General features: G+C 49.8%; 2 pseudogenes; one reads left to right on the forward strand and one right to left on the reverse strand.

Moving 5' to 3' along the window:
• The window catches only part of LOC115319096, a 29,695-nt pseudogene extending 17,180 nt beyond the window's left edge, over nucleotides 1–12,515 (reverse strand).
• A 614-nt stretch (nucleotides 12,516–13,129) lies between these two features.
• Nucleotides 13,130–18,007, forward strand: LOC115319097 (annotated as a pseudogene).
• Nucleotides 18,008–19,424: the final 1,417 nt, after the last annotated feature.

Raw genomic sequence — 19,424 nt, forward strand, 5'->3', positions numbered from 1 at the left:
CAACTCGAAAACACGCCTAAAAGGAACAGGGTTCAATGAGTTCAGTGCACTGCCAACTGCCACAGAGCAGTGACAAGACGAGCAAAAAAAAAGTTTTTTTGAGAAGCACCAAAAGCCTTCAATGCAAATGGGACACGTGCATTAGCATTAGTGTAAGGAGGGATTATATTGAAAAATAAAGTTTTTTTTTTTAAAGCCCTGGTAGTTTTCGTTATATGCGAGTTGCAAAACTTTCTGCTTCAGAAGAACAATATTTATTGTTGTCCAAGGATTATTTTGAGAATATGTCTTTATTCGTGTAGGAACAAACTTTTTATAGCACTCTTAGTCAAGGCTTTAAACGTTTTATAAAATATATTGTATGAATGATGTGCCCAATAGGAAAAATCTCTGAAGGTATCATAATTGACATTTAAAAGATCTAGAATACTACTGCCATCCGCCTTAGAAAAGTCTGGAAATGAAACCTTTGGAACCCTTCTTGTATCGCACCATCTCGTTGGGCATGTCACGATACCCATGTCATGATCCGAGATTCCATCCGGAACTTCGCAAGAGTAGCTTGTTTGCGCCTCGAAAAGATTTCTCCAGGCAACAGTGGGCAAATTAAAATCTCCCGTCAAGATTAGCCTGCTGTTAGTATTTCGAAAATGCTCGCATAGGTAGAAATTTAAACACGTGACAGATATATCACCTGGAATAGGAGGTGGATACACCGAACCGATCATTACGGGGGCTTCGTTATTCACAAAGCTAATAAACAAAATATAATATTTCAAATTGTGGTTATTACAACACTTTCAATCTCTTTCCGTACGACGATGGGCGCACCAGAGATTCACGGCCTTTCCGAAAGTAAACATATTTGGCGCTATAAAATCAGTCCTGCACTAGTCCGCTCAACCAGGTTTCTGTTATTATAACACGTCAGGATCGTGTTAAAAAACGCATCTAGTTCCGTTCTTTTGCTTAAGAAGCTATTTCTTTAAAAAGGAAAGGGGGGGGGGGGTCCTTCAAAGCCAGGTTGAAGAGCGTTGGAAACTGGATAGTGCCTTGAGGAGAGCATCGACAGACTGTGTAGGCTTTGGAGTCTGGACAGTTGGCCATCTGGGCCATTGATTCGGATGGTGAGGTCATTGATGAAGCCGCTGATGTACCGTTTCATACGGACGCCAGGCTGGGTATGGATGAGCTTGTCAAGGATTCGTTGATGAAGGATGTTATCAAGGGCCTTTCTCACGTCAACCCCGACGATGCTGTGAAATTAGTCAGTACTGGTGTAGGCATATACTTCTTCACGAAGTCGGGGGGCGATGTCCTGAGTGCTGGCGTGCTAGTCGAATCCGATGAGAGTATTCGGAAGGTGGTTATGTGAGGTAAGGTGCCATTCGAGGCGCTCCAGGGCCCTTTTATCCATGGCCTTCCCATCACGCGACCTAAGTGAGGTCGGCCGGAGGTTACCCGGGGTGGGGGCGGGTGACCTGGCTTCGGCAAGAGAATAACTAGGGCCTCTTTCCATCACGAGGGAATGTTGCCCGTTTCCCAGGCTTGCTTGGTGTTGCGAAGGAGATATTGCTGGTAGTTTTTAGGCAGTTTTCGAAGGATTACATAAGCAACTTTGTCAAGGCCGGGAGTGGTGTTGCAGCGAACCTGCAGGAGAGCGAACTGGAGCTCGGCCGAGCTGAAAGGAGAGTTTATTTCTTCAGTGACATCTGCAGCCCTAATCTGGACACTTGGCAAAAAAGTGGGCGAGAAATGGGGCGGCTCTGATTGGGCCGGTGCCAAGGTCAAGTCCGGCGTTGGCCAATCACGGTCGCCAGATTTCTCGCCGACTTTTTCTCCAAGTGTCCAGCTACGGACCCCAAGTTGAGCTTATGGTCGCGCAAGTGCGGCAGGGGGGGGGTGAGTGTTGAAGTTTGAATAGAACGTGTCCCTGACACTTCGCCGAGAAGCACATCAGTGGTGCAGCCGCACTGGAGTTGGTACCCTTGGAGGTCGTGACGGGGCTCGGATTGGCCCATAAGTGGTCGAAATAGTTGCCAGACTCGGGCGGTGTGGAGTTGGCCATTCTGTTCTTCGCGAAGTTGACCCCAATGCTGCACTGCAAGTTGGTCCGTGTACTCCTGACTATCTTGGGTGAGTTCCAAAATCCTATGGTGAAGGGACTCGTTATGTTTCTGGCGTTTACATCTGCCGATGATCTTGCGGCACTTCTCCCATAGTGCCAGAAGGTGAAAGTCACCCTGCGAGTGGTCCGAGTGTTGGTCACGGAGGATATATGTTGATGAACAGTGAAGAGTGTGTCTCTGGCCCAGTACTACAAATCGTCACTATCGTCGAGTGACCACTCAAGAAGCTTCCTTGCCTTGATCCAGTTAGTGATGCGGGTGGTACGACGATGAAGCGTTTTGCAGCCGCAGATTTTGCCCAGAAGCAACTTAATTTCGGTAATTGAGTGGTCACTGCCAAGAGCATCTTGGGCGTTTCCCACGTGATGTTTTTGTGACTGAGCCCCCAAGTGAGATTCGGTTTGGTATCTTGTTCTTTCGAGTTTCGTTTTCTGGTTCGAGTGGTGGTGTCAGTGAGCAGTGAGATATGGTAATTACTCACGAAGGTATCGAGCTTGCGGTCGGCTGCAAACGTGGGGGAAGAGTCCCATGCCGTGTGGAGACAGTTGAAGTCGCCGAAAACGAGAAGCGTGCGTTTATGTACCAAACGCTCTCAGAGGGATGTAAACTGGCAACCTCCAATATTTCTCGTTGGAGCCCAGTAGCTGTTGAGCTGTTCCAGCGTGTGGCCTCATAAGTTTGTACGAGTGGCTACGTGATCGCAGGCTGGATACTAATTCGGAATGTGTCGATTTGGATAGTGGGGCGACTGTGCTTGATGTATGTGACCGCCATGGCAGGGACGATGGGTCTGGGGGGCCACGTTGCTTGCGCGTGACGCTGGGTGCGACGAAGCGGTCGTACTCAAGCAAGGAAAAAAACATTGTTGGTCTCTTCAATAGTGATGCTGTGGGGCGTTGTGTCGGTGAAAACTATGTTATGCAGTAAATGTTGCCACTTGCGGCGCAGGCCACGGCAGTTCTTCTGCCAAATAACTATGGAATGAGGGGGAACGGGAGGGGTAGAAGGGTTTATAATTTCAGTTCTCATCATGGGGGTCCTGGTGGGAGGTAGTGAGGCGTTTGCGCTGGATCTTCATGTCCTCAACGGCTTCCAGCAGGTTTGAGAGTTGGGCAAAATGTTCCGTAAAGGGGGCAGGGCTGAACTAATGGTAGGTTGAAATTGTACGCTGGTGATGGAGGCTAAAGCTTGTTAAATTGTTGTACGATGCAGCGGATTTGGGCTTCAAAGTCTGCCAACTGAAGGATGGAATGAATGATAGAGGCGGGTTGGGGAGGGGTGAGGAGAGTTGGACCGTTCGCCGTTGCTAGTGGAGAGGCTGTCGCAGGAATAGAGATCATACATACTGAATCTAGAGGAAAAGGTCCGCCATATCTTATGCATTTTGGCTGCCGCAAGCGGCGGAGCCTGTAGCCAGACCTTCGGCGTCCCACACCTGGTTACCAACTGCCTTTATTTCATGAATATATTTATATCATCAGAGCAGTTTCATTAACTTCAACGATCCACGTACTTACCGGTGGAAAGATATTCGCTTTCCTTTCGAAGCTTTCTTTTTGCGTAGCGCGCAGGCGAACGGCATCGCGTCAACGCAAAACTAAACCAGATACCGGCTTTGCGGGTGGGACGCTAGTGGGCGCACCCAGGAATACAAAACCGCACAACCACCAGATTTCCGAGATTTCGACCGAACGGAAGTTAATGCAGCGTAATGAGTATATTGCTTTTATCCATATTGAAAAATCCAACGGACCGGTTTGGTGTGTCCTAGTGTTTGCTGGTGTAAACAACACACCGACCTGATGTGTTCTGTTGTGCACATCAAACCAGCCTAACCTATTCTGGTGTGCCCGCCCGAACACGTTAGGTTGATTTGGTGTGCCCATCACACCGTCCTTCTGGGGTCTGATGTGCACACCAAAACACACTTGGCTGGTCTGATGTGCACACCACAGCACACTAGAATGACTTGATGTGCACACTACGCCACACCAGACCAGTTTAATGTGTACACCACGGCACACTAAACTGGCCTGACAGGCACACCAGGGTGCCTCTGGTTAGCATACATTACGGATATATATCTGGTGTTGAATGAAAACATGTTTTCTTGTAAAATCAAATAAGATGTGTAGAGCTCAAGCCTCACATTTGATTTTATAAGGTGCTTAATTGAAGGGGCGATGCAACGATTCAGTTCGAATAATATATACTTTGCGGTAGCATGCTGACACGGTGTAACAAACGTTTACCCATACACTCCAGCCTGATGCACAAAATAGACGTTTGTCCCATCAACAATCTTCAGCAGCTTGTTATCAATGAAAACTTTAAAAATATTTCATTTGGGTTTTTGACATCACCAGAGGCCGTAAAGATGGGTTCCGCAGGCTCCATAAAACACCGGTCTTCCTTTCGCCGGTCAAAAAGTTGCGGCGGCGACTTTTGTTTCTTTCTTGACGTTGACAGAACTGGACAGGCGGGCGCCCCGCCTTCAGTTTCGTTATCGCTTGGAAGTTCAGTTGTTATGCCCTTCGTTGGCAAGCTCTCCTGGTCACCGTCACTCACTTCACTATCACTAAATCCCGCATCGGACACTGTTCCACTTTCCGGAATCAAAACCACACAGGGACGATCGTGACTCCGTTTCTGGTAGAAAGATCCCGATGGAATTTCCATCGGGCAGCAGTAGAATACAAAATACGAAAACAGAAAAATACGAAAGGTCCAAATAGGGATGCACTAAACCACGCCAAGCAGAAAGCTTTCTCCCGACAATTACAGATGATTCTTCGTGCATAGGTATGTAAAATTCACAGTGAACGCCCGCCCCTAAACTATCGCCCAACCTATCTACCTGGCTAAACATTCATCGGCTTAAAACGACCGAAACACTGCCAAATTTAAGCACGGAAGGCAAGACCACAGGGTGCACTTCTGGTCTGGTGGCTGCACTTCTACAGTGCGCTTCACGATGCCCTGAGCAGGTCGGTCCCAGGCGTTGTTGCGAAGAGTGGGTGGTGCTAGTTGGGATGGTTGTTCTTCAGCGGTTGGAGCGGTGAACATAACCTTTGTCTCGGAGGGTGGTTTGCGCGCTGTTGGGTGTCGAGTTTGACCGACTTGTCGGCTGGGACTGCAGCTGCAGCTCCGGCTGCGACTCACGCGTGAGGAAAAGCGCGGTGCAAAGCGGTTATGGGTTGGAACCGATGCCGTGGTAAACCGAGAAGGGCGATTCGACGATGGCTACTGGGGTGGTGGTGATCGTCGTCTGCAGGTCTGTTCACAGGTCTGTTCGGTCCGTTCGCGACACTCAAGTTTCGCGAAATGTGCTCGTTCGCACGCACCGCTTCACGTGCAACAACAACACACACCGATGCACCGTTTTGAGTAAGCTCCGAATCAGATCGCTGCTTATGTGGGGACCTGCCTTGCGCATTTTATGCAGTCAATTTACTTTAATTTTTTTTTCTCACATACTGCACTACTTGGAGCGATCTCGCGTGGGTACGTGCAGGGCCTGTGCCGGCGCCGAGCCCGTACGTAGCCAATTCATTGCCAAAGCTCCTATCAATGCACATGGTATTCATAGAAATGCTACGTGCATAATATGGTTACTTCTCGGCGCCCATGTCTGCCCCGAGTTTACTGTGCCAACTGTTTCAGAGAGCGCACATGGTTTCACGTTCGCTTGCAAACAAAGCAAACTTAGTTTAAGTTTACTCGATGGTCTCTTATCCAGCGGTATCGTCGCGACAATAACGCTATGAGCACTATTCTAATCTCGCCAACTCCCGCTAATTGTCTTCGTCCATCGCTGGATTTTTTTTGCCGATATGCTACTCACTTTTCCTTCAGTGGTGCTTGACGTGCTTGCGGAAATGCCGGCAGTATTCATCGTTCGTTGTTTCGGTGTTTTTTTTAAATTTGGCTCCGCTACAACACCGGCAGTGAAGTGGTCTTCTCAAACAGCTCGCTCCCCCCTCAAAGGCCACGTGAGAGCGTTTCTGAGCGGCCATTGGCGGCGCCCTCAGACTGATTGACAGGACTCGGCAAAGTTTCAGCTAAAGCTCACTCCAGGAGCGAGGTGTGCGCGCAACTTTTTTTAGATGCGCGCGTCCTTTTCGGACTCGTTCAGACGGCGCAACCATTTCGCGAAACTACATTACGCAACACTAGATGCGCGAGAAAAATGCATCGTGTGAACGGGCCTTACGTCCCTTGCGGCGGCGAGCAGCCTCGCCTGCTGCTTGACGTTCTGGGCACTGAGGGTCAGTAGCCAGATGTGGTCCGCCGCAGTGGCAACAGTGCACGTCGCATTCAACGTGAGGTGCGGTGTAGGGATTGCTTGCGAATGGGAAGCGCTCTTCGCACGATGCGCAAAAATGTGTAGAGGGGAGCATTGGGGTAGACATCTCTTCGATGTTGCAGGCTGAAATACTGCCTCCACTGCTGGCTTTGTACCTTCGGTGGATATGGCCGGTACTCCGCGTTGCACAGGATGGCACGTAGGGGCATCTACGGCCCTTCTACTGTGATGATGAGCGAGTGAGTCCGTCCTAATGGACAGAATGAGAGGATAAGGTGTCCCTAGATCACTAGTTCCTCGTGGATAGTGGCCTCAGACAGCGTTAGCGGGGCACACTGGAGGATAGCCCGGGCGTTACGGGGATCACTTATTGGTAAGCACTTACAGGGTGTGGCTTGCCTTGGAGGCTGATATTTTTAAGGCCGATAAGCTTTGTCGCACCGGATGCCCGGTGAGTTTCCACAGCGACGATGTTATGTGGTGCCCAAAACTTGATGAAGGTGTCCTGTCACTCCTGCTTTGTGAGCTTTGCGGCTTCTCGGAGCTGGAGGCAGGACTCGAGAGGGGTGAAGATGGATAGGTCGACGCCGTCAGGAACGTTCACTACGACGGTAGTTCGGTCGGTCTCTCGTGGCGTAGGTGGAACGAAAGTCGAAGAGTTTGGCTTGTCGAGAACGTCCATGTCCTGCGGTGTAGTACTGGCTGTTACCGGGTGTTCAGCGACAGTCGGTTTTGAGGCCGGCACGTTGACGACCGTTTCTAGGGAACCAAGGACCCCCGGCGTACTCGGCGCGGTCGGCGCTGCCCCTGCGGCGAAACTCAAGCGCGATGAGTTACTCGTGGATGCCTTTAGGGTTGGCGTGGTTGCCCAAGCTTGGCGGAATTTCCGAAGCCTTCCGGCCCGGTTCCGCACTCTGGAGGGAAGGTAAAGTGGTGTCTCGGCACGCCTCGCTGCCTGAAAGCGTCTATAAACGTGAGAGGATAGCCCGAGGAAATGCATTAACTGCATAAGCGCGCGTGCAAAGCAGGGAACGCATGAGTGCTCGGCTGGCACGCCTAGCATTGCCTTCGCCCGCACGTAAGAGGAAACGAAGTACATCTTTGGACTTCTTTCAAACCTAAGGTGAAACAAAGTATGTGGCCGATGAATCGCCGAACACTCCATGCACCAGATACCGACCTTACCGGGCAGTTCGTCGCACAACCTCCAGCGGAAACGAAACCGACGACCACGACCGTTCAAGGACCTTTGCGGAGAAGCGGACGCACGGAGGAACAGGAAAGGGAAAGGGTGGACGTTCAGTTTCTCCTCTCCAACTACCGAAAAGAAAAGAGGAAAAAATGAAAGCCGTTTACAATTCGTTGTAACGCCGGGTTAGAGCGCAACTCTTGAGGAGGAGGATGGAAGCGTACTGAGGGATAGGTGACTCCTTGAGGTTGCGTGACCTCAGGGGAGGGTGGTGTGACGTCAGGGGGGTCACGTGACCTCAGAGGGGTCACGTCACCTTAGGGGGGTGCCATGGCCTCAGGGGGGTGACGTGGCTTAGGGGGTCACGTGACCTCAAGGGGTCACGTGACCTCAGGGGGTCACGTGACCTCAGGGGGTCACGTGACCATAGGGGGTCCACATGACCTAAGGGGTCGCGTGACCTTAAGGGGTCACGTGACCTGAGGGGCTCAGGTGACCTCGTCGTTACGCCGACGCCGTTCAAGCCGGAAACGGGCCCTTAAGAGCTGCGCTCTAAAAAAAAGAGTGTTTCTGCGTTTGGCCGTGATGCGCTAGCAGGCAATCTCCCCTCTCCTGTCGATTCCTCACCCCTCCTTTCCCATTTTTGGCGGCCGCCTTTTTTCGCAACGTGCCTGGCTTTTTCCGTATAGAGGAGGCTATGCTTCTGCTCGTCTCGCCACCAACGAACATGGCGCCGCCTCTAGCACACACATCGCCGCCGGTGCTTTTGCCCGTCTTGACCCAGACGAACATGGCGCCGCCTCTAGCATCTACATGGTCGGAGGGGCTTCTACGCTTTCGCATTCACAACTCATAAGAAAATCTTAGGTGTCTTCAGACTTTTTAAAGCACAGCTCTCAGGGGCCCGTTTCCGGCTTGAGCAGCGCCGCCGTCGGCGTCGGCATTGCCGTCGACATCGGCGTAACCGCGAGTTCACGTGACCCCCCCAAGGTCACGTCCCCCCGAGGTCACGTGCCCACACCCGAGGTGACGTGACCCCCTCCAGGTGACGTGACCCCCCGAGGTGAGGTGGTCTTGTGACCCCCCGAGGTGACGTGGTCATGTGACCCCCCGAGGTGACGTGGTCATGTGACCCCTTAGGTCACGTGACCCCCCTAAGGCCACGTGATCCCCCTGAGGTCACGTGGCTCCATGAGGCCACGTGACCCCCTGAGACCACGTGACACCCCTGAGGTAACGCCCCGAGGTTACGCGACCCCCCTCCCCCGATGTCACGTGACGCCCCTGACGTCACACGACCCGCTTCCTGAGGTCACGTGACCTCAAGGAGTCACCTATCCCTCAGTACACTTCCATCCTCCTCCTCAAGAGCTGCGCTCTAATCCTACGTTACAGAGAATTGTAAACGGCTTTCATTTTTTGTCTCCTATTATTCCATTCGCTTCACTTCACCATTGCCACAGCAGAACAGGTTAATGCCTCTTTAATTGCTACTGGGTTCTTCTCCCCAGCATAGTCCTCTGTGGAGGCTCTTAAACACCCGCTTCAGTAGCTCGGCATCTCGGTAAGACAAGAGAAGGTTGGCCAGGCGGCTAAACCTGGCGCATGTGTAAAGCGTCTATAACTTCGCTTTCGCTCGCACATAGGATGAAATGAAGTATAGAAGAGCCAGATCAACGCTTTGTGCGTTGCCGCTTTGTTCGAGTGCGCGTGCGAGGCAGACTCCACCGACGCCACCGGCATGGTGCATTGTTGCCAGCATGGTGCATTGTTGCCCTTTCGAATCGCCACAGCCGTTGCTCCCGGAGTACGAAAACGACGGTGACAATAAGACAAAAACAAACGTGGTTCGGGGAGCGGCCGCTGCACGACCCGATAACTCGCACTATTTCCGCCATTCCGCCCTGCGGTACCATATTTGTCACCGTTCCGTGCGCCCCTCCTCTCATTTTTCCTGCGGCCGCGTCCCCATGGCTCCGTCGTCCATGTGCCAGGTTTTCTCTGTATAGATGAGGCTATGACAGAAGCCTCTGAGCGCGCGCCTACGTGGCCGTTTTAACCGGTGCGGCGCCCGTAGTGGCATGGGGTTGCGGCGGTTAGTTTCATCGGCGTGCTGGCGTCACTAGAGTTCTTGTATAGGCTCTCTACGGGAGCCAGAGTTGCGCGATCATCTCCGTAGCGCCGTATTTCCTGCACGGCATGCTGATCCCGCTCGTCACGTGACTGAGTTCGGCAAATAGCGGCGCCGCGCGTTCGAGGCGCGCGGCGCGCTCAAAAGGAGGGAAACGTACGCCGGAGCACGTGCAACGTCTACTTTCCTGCACGGCGCTTGATCCGCCGTGCAGGAAAGGCGTCACGAACACGCAGCGCCACCAGGCGGCGATCGTTGAAATTGACGCGCGCGGCAGCCAATGGGAGCCTCGTTGCCTCGCGCCAGCCAATGGGACCTTTGGAATCAGGAAACTATACGCCGTTTTTACACTTCAAACTGATGACGTCGGCTCGCTCCACGAGACAGTTAATGCTTTCGCATTAAAAAAAAAAAAAAAAACGGAACAATTGGTCATTTCTGAAAAGGGGGCGAATCATTTCAGGGTTGGGGAAGGGGTTGTGAAGAGGAGGATGAAATAACTTTATTGAGTCCAAAGAAGAGGCCTATTCAGACCCGTGGCGCCTTAGAAGACGGCCAAGATGTCTTGGCTCCTGGCTGCGTCTTCGGTCCTTTGGACGGTGCACTATTGGATGTCAGGGTTTTCGTTAAGGAGCACGACCTCCCATTGATCTTTACTAGTGATAATAAATGTGCCTTTTGAATTGCGATATTTGGAGTTGTCCGGTGGAATGTGGGCCGAGTTGAGGGGGCTCTCGGTGGGTGAGATCCCGAGCAACCACGCTGGCCGATTCACTGCCCTCTAGTTCCGCCTATGCGGGCGTCCATATCACGGTGGTTCTGGCGTTTTTGTTCGTGTCGCGGCAAGCAAAGTGACTTAGCGCCGCGCTGGAAATCATTCCTCGCGCAAAATTGCGGATCGCCGGCTGGGAGTCGCTAACGACATTCCGCGGTTGGGTCGTTGCTAGGGCTAGCGCTATGGGCGAGTTCTTCAGCCTCCTCCGGGTGTTTGGTTCAGATGAAGCAGGCGGCGAGCACTTTGCCCGAGTGGTCGGTGACGGCCAAAACCATAGTTCCACGCTGTTTGTAAGTGTCCGCGTCTGTATAAAGGACTTGCGGACATTCTCGAAGTTGTTTCTGGAGCGCCTGGGCTCGCAGCTGTCTGCTCTTCTCGTTGTATAATGGGTGCATATTCCTGGGAAGGGGGTGGACGCGGATGGCTTTCCGTATTTCGGTGGGGATGCAGAGCTTGTCGCGGAAGGTCTTCTTCTTTGAAATTCGCAGGCAATCCAGGAGGTGCCTGCCGGTGGCCGTCTTGGTGAGGCGTTCGAGGTGCGCAGTGCGTTGCGCCTCGATGAGTTCGAGGATGTTGTGCTAACCCAACACTTCAAATTTCTCGTGTTGGGCCCAAATTAGTATTCCTAGGGCTTGCTTGTGTGCCTTCCTGAAGAGACTGGAGATCATCAGCTATTTTACCAGTTTGAGGATTAAGAACGAGGCCACAAATATGATTCTGCTAATAACGAAGGCTTAGACGGGGCTTAATAGCGTCTTTTCTTTCATGCCCCTGTGCAGGTATTGCACGGTCTTGAAGTTGTGCCCGTTAGCTTGCAGGGGCACAAACTCGGGGATCGTAGTTTCTACGACTCTTAACATTATGCTGTGTGTTTGGGTGCCGTCCTTGTGTTTTGCCCCTGCGCGTGGGCTGGTGGGTGAGCTGCTCCGATTGTTCAGGGAAGCGCGAGAGGCCTAGTGTTTCTGCGTGCGCCTGGACAACGTCGATCTGGGGAGACGACCGAGCTCCGAGGGGTACCTGTGCTCCCCGTTCGGGTCTCGGGCGATTCGTGTGGTCCCACCTTGAGTTGCGCCGTCCTGGCCGTGAGAAACTCTCTGACATAGTCCTATGCTTTTTTGCCTATCGATAGGCTCTGGAGGCTTCGGAGTATCGCCGTGAGCTTGAGTCCATCAAACATTTTGGTAAGGTCCAATGCGACTCTTACGCGTTCGACTATTACGCAGCTGTAGTATAGCATCCTGGGTCGACAGGCCGGCCCTGAAACCCAACATAGAGTGCGGGTAGAGCCGGTTCCTTCTTATGGCGTCATTTATCGTAGTGAGGACCATGTGATCTAGACGTTTTCCAAGGTACGACGTGAGTGAAATCAGCCTGAGATCCTCTACACTGAGAGGTTTCCTCGGCTTGGGTATCAAACGTACTGATGCCTTCTTCCATTGCTTCGGCGGCGTTGCCATGTCGAGGCATTTGTTAATGTAGTCGAGTAGGAGTTCACAAGCCTCGTCCGCGAAGTTCCGCAGCATATTGTTGGTAGTGCAATTCGGGCAGGGCCAAATTTGGGTTTGAGGCCTTCCAAGGTTGCCCTGAATTCCGCCATGGTGAAGGTTTGGTCGAATTTAGCGTTCGGAGTGCCTGTATAATCTCCGTGCTCGACTCGGGGGTATTCGGGCGTGTATTTGGCCCGCATGTCTCGGGTGGTCTACTTTACGTCTCTCCGACTGTGCGTATGGAGGAATTTCTCTAGACCCCTGCATTGCTCGGTTCTTGCTTTTGGTGGCGTAGATGAGGTTCTTTAATATGTTTTACGCTTTGGCCGTACTCATTAGGAGCTTCGTGCGCTCGCATAGCACCTGCCTGTTTTGCAGATCGAGCTTCTCGGCGTACTCTAGTATTTCTAAATTTTGCTTGTCAATGAGTCTTTTAAGCGGGGGGTTGCGTTTATTTCTCTCGAGCCGTTTCTGTAGGCTCTCTTTGGCCTTCCTCATGGGCAGGAGTCTGGATTGTGCTGTTGTAGCCCCTCGTCCTCGGGAACGGTTGTGGTGGCTTCCTCTGCCATTTTCTTAATTTTAGTTATTCATTCTTCGATGTCGTGAAAAGCGCTATCTACCTCTCGGGGGGGAAAGTGCCTAAATATCTCCGAGATTGTAATTTTACACGATACACTTTTGGGTTTGCTCAGACCCGCTGCTATTTGAATGGCCGTAATAGCGTGATCGCAACCTAGGTCCTGGCCGAGGTTACTCCATTCGACACTGTTGCCTGTGGCCAGTCTTCTAACAAATGCGAGACCCGGTGTCGTGCCTCTCGTGACGCTGTTTCTCTGCCTCGTAGGTTGGTTGGGATCCGCGATCAACGACAGGACCTCTCTCAGCGTGTCTGCCCACAAGTACTGTGTACTAGGATAAGGGCAGTGGCGCGAGCGGAGGAGGGAGCACCGCTTGAGCGCCGTCACCGCCGGTGGCGAAAGGAGCAGCGGCGTTGTTGTCGCCCATCATTGAATGCTGCCGGTCGAGCTGTCGGGCACGTTCGGGAAGGCTGCGCCTCTTCCGGTATGTTTTCTTAACGTTTTGCATCTCAACGTGTGGCGTGCCACATTAGAATGTGTCCATTGGCTCTCGTGAGTGCAAACGAACTCAAAGAGCGTCTAAACCATTGCAACGCTCCCGGGTGTAACACGAGATACGCGGGGAGCAAAGATGCGAAGCAACTGTCACTCTTCAGGGCGTCCGTCGATCCCGAACAAAGAAAGCTCTGGGAGCGGAACCTGCAGAGGACCGACAATCCGCTCACCGCGGAGTGCGAGGTTTGCGAACTTCATTTTGAGCAGCACTTTATTGCTAGAGACTACGTACATCGGATCAACAGGGAGGAGGTTCGAATTCCACGAGGAACGCCCACGCTTACCCCCCATTCACACTGGAAGCGGATCCGCGTTCGCGAAGGGGTTGCGAAAGCGGTTGTATAAAGATCCAGTGCAATTGCACGCGCATTTGATGTCATCGTGTGCGCGTGCAATTGTACTGAATCCTTATACAACCGCGTTCGCAACCCCTTTGCGAACGCGGATCCGCTTCCAGTGTGAATGAGCCCTTACCTCGGACGCTGTTTCCACCATTCTACCGAATATTCCGGCTTTTCTAAGCAAGCGCGCGACATCAAGGAGGACGCACAGAAACGAGAAAAGCGATGAAGCCGCCGCACCGGCAAAGAAGGTGCGATCGGTGACATCGGGGAATCCCAAAGTTGTAGGCGAGCCGGCCGGCAGCAACGATGCCTCTTCTGTCACAACCGTCGACGCGTTGAAGGAGTTCCATCTGCCCATTAAGCGGTGGATGCTTCACGAGCTTCAGAACAACGAGGGGGTGTGTTTTACTTCATGCAAACTAAACGCCCTAACTGATAAAGTGAATGTGAAAAAAGCAGTTTCTTTCACTGTGGACAGTGTGAGCGTTTTCCACGCGAAGACGTTCGTGAAAGAAAATCTGCTGAGTTATGCACCAGTCCAAAACATGCGAAACTGAACCAGCGTATTACAGAAAGCCTGTGAAATTCACATGTGCAAGGGTACTGCGGCATTGAATGAAGCTTCTGTTTTTGGCAACCTCACAAGGAGCTTGGAAGGTAGAATTGAACGCAAAAACAGAGCAGCTTTCAGCGTGAACTGCCACGGAAGGGCAACAAAGAAGGGGATACCGTGCATAACCTGCAAGTACCGGAGTAAACCCCTTTTTACTCGGCCGTCACGTCTCAAAAGCCGGCGCCAAGCACCTAAATGTACCCATGGGAACACCACGCGAAGGCTGCAAGCACGCATCCGCAAAACAAGCGGTTTTTGTTGAGGCTTGACAAGCTTGCGCAAGATCTCAACAGAATGAAAAATGAATGTTCCACGACAGCTGAAAACGTTCTTGCCGAGAAGATAAAGTCCCAGCCTCCAAACTAGCAGCCGGCTATCAGCCAGTGGTTTGAAGCATCGAGGAACGAAAACCCACGAGGTATAAAATATCTAAAAAAAAGAGTTTTATAGTGCATTCTGCTTGAAATGAGAAGCCCAAAGCTCTATCGATACATGCGTGGGCGTATGGACCCTTCGAAGTGAAACAACGATCAGAACGTACACAGCTGAGTAAGAGCGGCCACTCCTTCAATGAAAAAATGCTGAGTGTACTGAAGAAAAAAGCAGCCTCACTTGACAAGTTCCACCGAAACGGGGGAATATTCATTGATGAAATGAAGCTCTATGGGCACCTCTCAGTCACCGCAGAAGCTGAAATTGAAGGCGTCGTTAATCTTTGACCGTACACACCTGAAGAATTGAAAACAGTGTCCCGCAATCACGACCTTGTGGAAATGTTCGTACCAACCGTGGGCAATGAGACCCAAGTTCTTGGTGCTTCTGGAAGCATCGAGAATGTAGAGGGTTAACAACTGTCTAAAATTGTGTTTGAGGCCACAGGTGAAAGTATCTGTCTTTCACAAGAAAGGAGCTAAAAATAATTTCAGCAATTATCGACCGATTTCAATTCTTCCCTTTATTTTCTAAAGGCATCGAAAAAGTAATACAGTCCCGTCTTGTACAATTTGCGAATAACCACGATTTACTCTCATCTTCCCAGTTTGGTTTCAGAAAAAAAATTGTTCTTCGGAATTAGCCCTCTTGTCCCAGAAACAATATATATTTCAATATTTTGAAGAAAAAATAACGGTTGCTGGCGTGTTCGTAGATTTTATTAAAGCCTTTAACTTCGTCGATCATAACGTTATGCTTTGTAAGCTTAATTACTATTGTATTCGAGGGTTGCCGTTATTACTCCTAAATTCATACTTGAGTCACCGCTTCCATTATATTAACATTAGTTTTCATTCCTCCGATAGAAAGCGTATTATTTCAGGGGTTCCGCAACGAAGTATTTTAGGGCCCCTTCTTTTTAACCTGCCTATAAAAGATATTGTGAATATAGACCCTGTTGCTAAATTTGTAATTTATGCAGACGACACTAGTATAATAATTTCCTCTTTAAATAGCGTTGAAATTGTAGATGCTGTTAATTTTACTTTGTCAAAGTTGGCGGCGTAAGCCAGGAAACATGGACTATGTATTAACACTGAAAAGACAAAGGCTCTTTTCTTTCTTCTGAAAAAAAAAAACAAGGTTTTATGCCAAGGCCTATAGTATTTAGCTCAAGCCCGATAGAGGTCGTGGATACTTTTAAAACACTAGGTGTCTTTTTTTTCTGAAAATATGTCGTGGGATAGCCATGTAAACTATCTCGGTTCCTAATTGTCACGTTTTTTTTTGGTTTAACGTATCGGCACAGCCAAAGTCTACCAGTTCGTGTGAAAATAATTATTTACCATGCTCTGTTTTACTCACTCCTGAGTTATTGTAACCTTGTCGGAGGCATAACAATAACACAAAAACTAAAAAAAAAAAAAAATCGATGTGCTTAAAAAAAATTGTTGAGAGCCATTTTCAACGCACCTTATGACTCTCACGCTGAGATCACGTTTAGTAATCTGCAAATATTACAAATTCATAAGCTACCTGATTATAGCCTTCTAATCACCATTAAGAATGAAATAAACAATGAAAGTGTTATTTTAAACGAGATAGTTACATTAGAAAAAACTCATACCGTTTACTTGAACCGCTATAATGAATATTGGAAGGTTCCCACATGCAGGTCAAATTATGGGCAGCAAATGCTTCGGTATTTATTTCCAAAACTTCTAAACAAAATTTAAGAAAAAATAGAAATCTAGAAACGATATTTCCTATAGAGTTGCCTAACATAGTTTTACATATTTCAACTTTCTGTGTCTTGTTTCTGTTATCCCATTCGATAATGTATATTTTCTGTATATATATTTTCTTTTCGTTGTACGAAAACTTTGCTCAATGGCTGCCGATGGGGCTGATGGCCAGTCAAGCTTCTTGTCGAAGCTTTTTTTCCTTTTGCTCCAACATTCTTGTAAATAAAAATAAAGACTACTAATATTAGTTGTGGTAGAAAAGGCTGGTCTCTTCTTGGACTATGTAAATGTGATGCCGCATCATAGAATAGAACAATGTGGCGAGTGGTCAATAAACGGGCATCATCCAAGGAAGTGGTTTGAAAAAGGCCACACCCAGTCAACATCAGCCGGTTTCTCCATTTTGTCTTCTGATTTTCCCCACCCGGTAAAGAACGTCCGCAACAGGCTTCTTCAGATGACGTTCGACAAACCTGACAGACAAGCGTCCATGCAGTTTATGAGATAAGCCTTCAAGCTCGACAGCAATGCAGTCACCGTGAAGGCAATGCCAGGGATAACAAGTGCTCACGTGGCACCCAACAGTTTAGAGAAAATTAGAGTAAGTTATGCCTTACAATTGTTTGAATATGCCCCTTTGCGAGCATTCTTCTTTTATCGTACGCAGCTACAGAGGAACTGTGGCAACATTGCAGTCACAAAGAGCTTCTTCTTGAGAATGAAATCTCTAATTAGCATTTTGACTGCCAGGTTCACAGCAGAAGCCCTGAGAGTTGCTTCTGCGGGTGTGAGCAGATACAAAATATGCTCGATTTTTTAACAAATGGGAATGCTATGCTGATAAGAAGTACTTCCTAAACGAGTCGACTGCAAAGGGACTATGGGTGACCCTCACCAGTACACTTGAGCTGCTTCACTACTTGCATGAAGTAGGATACAAGTACTTGCTTACGTCACGGCTCAGCCAAGGTAAGGTAGAGAACTTTGGAATAGTAAGATGGCCATCAGGTTACAACACGCACCCAACACCGCAACAGCTTTTGCGCACAGTTCACCGGCTGTCATTTTATATCCTATCACGCAATGTTGCTGGCAGCAATGGCGAGGACAATATCATCAGCTTTCTCCTTGACACTGAAGACAAGGGTAAAGAAACCGCCATGAAAAAGTTGATAAACACAGTGAAATTGCACACGGTTAATATTTGAGCGTCTTCAAGTCCATGTGCCTCGGGTGAAATTGTGGAACATGGGTGCCACGAGCAGAGAAGTGATTCTAGGCTCGTGTACTACCCATCCGACTATGTGGCAAGCAAGTGTGTGCTTCCAAAGAAATGCCCTGCTTGTATCGGCAGCCTCTTGCTCCCACAGGAGAAGGAACGCCTTTTGCACGCTGCAGAATACGTGCGGTACAATGACCAGGGTGGTCTGGTGTACCCTTCAGTCTAACTCTTTCGTTTTTTAACACGGCTAAACACATTTTTACGGCCTGCCTCGTTGGTCGGAAAGTACACCGTGAGAGTGTGATAGACGTTATGTAGATGATTTATTGTGCCAGTCCCCTAGAACCTGCATGCAAAGGTCACGAAGAGAGCCTCCCGACTCGCATTGTGAGTTTTTATGTTACAATGAGGCTCCACTTTTTTGTGAAACTTCTAAATAGGTTTAATCTGCTCTCTAAATGGAAGGCAGAAAAGCACCGCAAGATCAGCAAGGTGAATTAATTTTGTGAAGCTCCGTCTTTATACTTTGTACCATCGTTCTAACTGTTTGTTTGCATTGTGAATTTTTGTGAATGATTTCAAAAGCTTTCTTTGGATACAAACGTGTGTACACTACGTAAACAAGCATTCAACATAGTTTTTATTGTTTCTTTATAAACACCACCTGCCCCGTCTGCGGCATGCTTTAAATTTGCCATGCCTGCGTGTGCCAAGCACAATACAAGCGTTACGTGTTCTTAAAATGATGCAGCTACAGAACCCAGAGATTCTGGGTTGAATCCCCACACCTGCCCGTTTCAATGTGGATGAGCGTCGTACCGGCGTGCGGTCGTGTACCACTAATGCGTGGTGCAAGTTAAAGACCCCAGCCTAGCGGTTGTACTGCACTAGCTAAATTTCTAATCTACAGCGAGTGGCTCGTCGCATCTCTGAAACGGTTGACCAACTACACGCTGTTTAAATATCCCCCAAACCCCAATTATTATTATTAAATGTTGCAACTCAGGCGCGTTCTTAGGAGTGCAAGAAATTGCGCATCGTGGTCATTACGAGAGTGGCGAAATTGGACAAGCACCACAAAAAGTGTCGGTGCTTGCTGCTAGGTGACCAAGGGACGTAGCTTTGATAAAGTCGTCACGAACACCAGACAAATTTGATTAGAAGGGCGTCACGACGCGTGCCAGGCAACCGAGGATCGCCGTGCGTAGCCGCGCCAGCCGCGCTGCGCCCTGGTTGCTCGCCTTCAAGTGCCGTCGCTCGCAGCGCCGCCCCTGCTGTCGACACGGCGCCCGTCAGGCAGAGCTTCCCGCTCGCGCCACTACCCCCACTCCAGTACACTCTACCACAAGTTCCGGCCCTTAATCAGCTCCTTCGTGAACCCCCCTGTGTGGTGGGCCGCGTTAAAATATCCGATTATTAAAAACGGGTATCCCCTGGCGATTCCTATCGTCTTGCGGAATAGGTTCGTAAATTTGTGCTCCTTCTTGGAGTTGCTGTATATGTTTAGAACGAATGGACTGGTGTCGTCTGGTTTGAATGTGGGAAAGATTTCTAAGAAAACGTGCTCGATCGTCTTTTCTTCGGTGTCGTGCTGGAGCGTCGGTACATTTCGTCCGACCGGGGTGGTAACCGCGGCTGTCTTGTTCGGGGCGTTTAGATCTACGAAGGCCCTGTAGCATGCAGGCTTGGCTATACCTCCTGTTTCTTGTAATGCTAGTATTTTGGGAGGCGTCGGGTGTGTTCCTAGGTAAGATTGTACGTTGCTTCGCTTCTTTCTAAAACCTCTGCAGTTCCACTGCAGAAGCGGTATTTGGGATATTTAGTTTTCTGCGACGGCATGGTAGTTGTTGTCGGCAGTTCTGAATGTACCTCTTGAGCTCTGTCCGTTATAAGGTTTGCTATGCTTCGATTACTTTTC

The sequence above is a fragment of the Ixodes scapularis genome, unplaced genomic scaffold (assembly GCF_016920785.2).
Source record: "Ixodes scapularis isolate PalLabHiFi unplaced genomic scaffold, ASM1692078v2 PGA_scaffold2__306_contigs__length_199485367, whole genome shotgun sequence".
Taxonomy (NCBI): Eukaryota; Metazoa; Arthropoda; class Arachnida; order Ixodida; family Ixodidae; genus Ixodes; species Ixodes scapularis.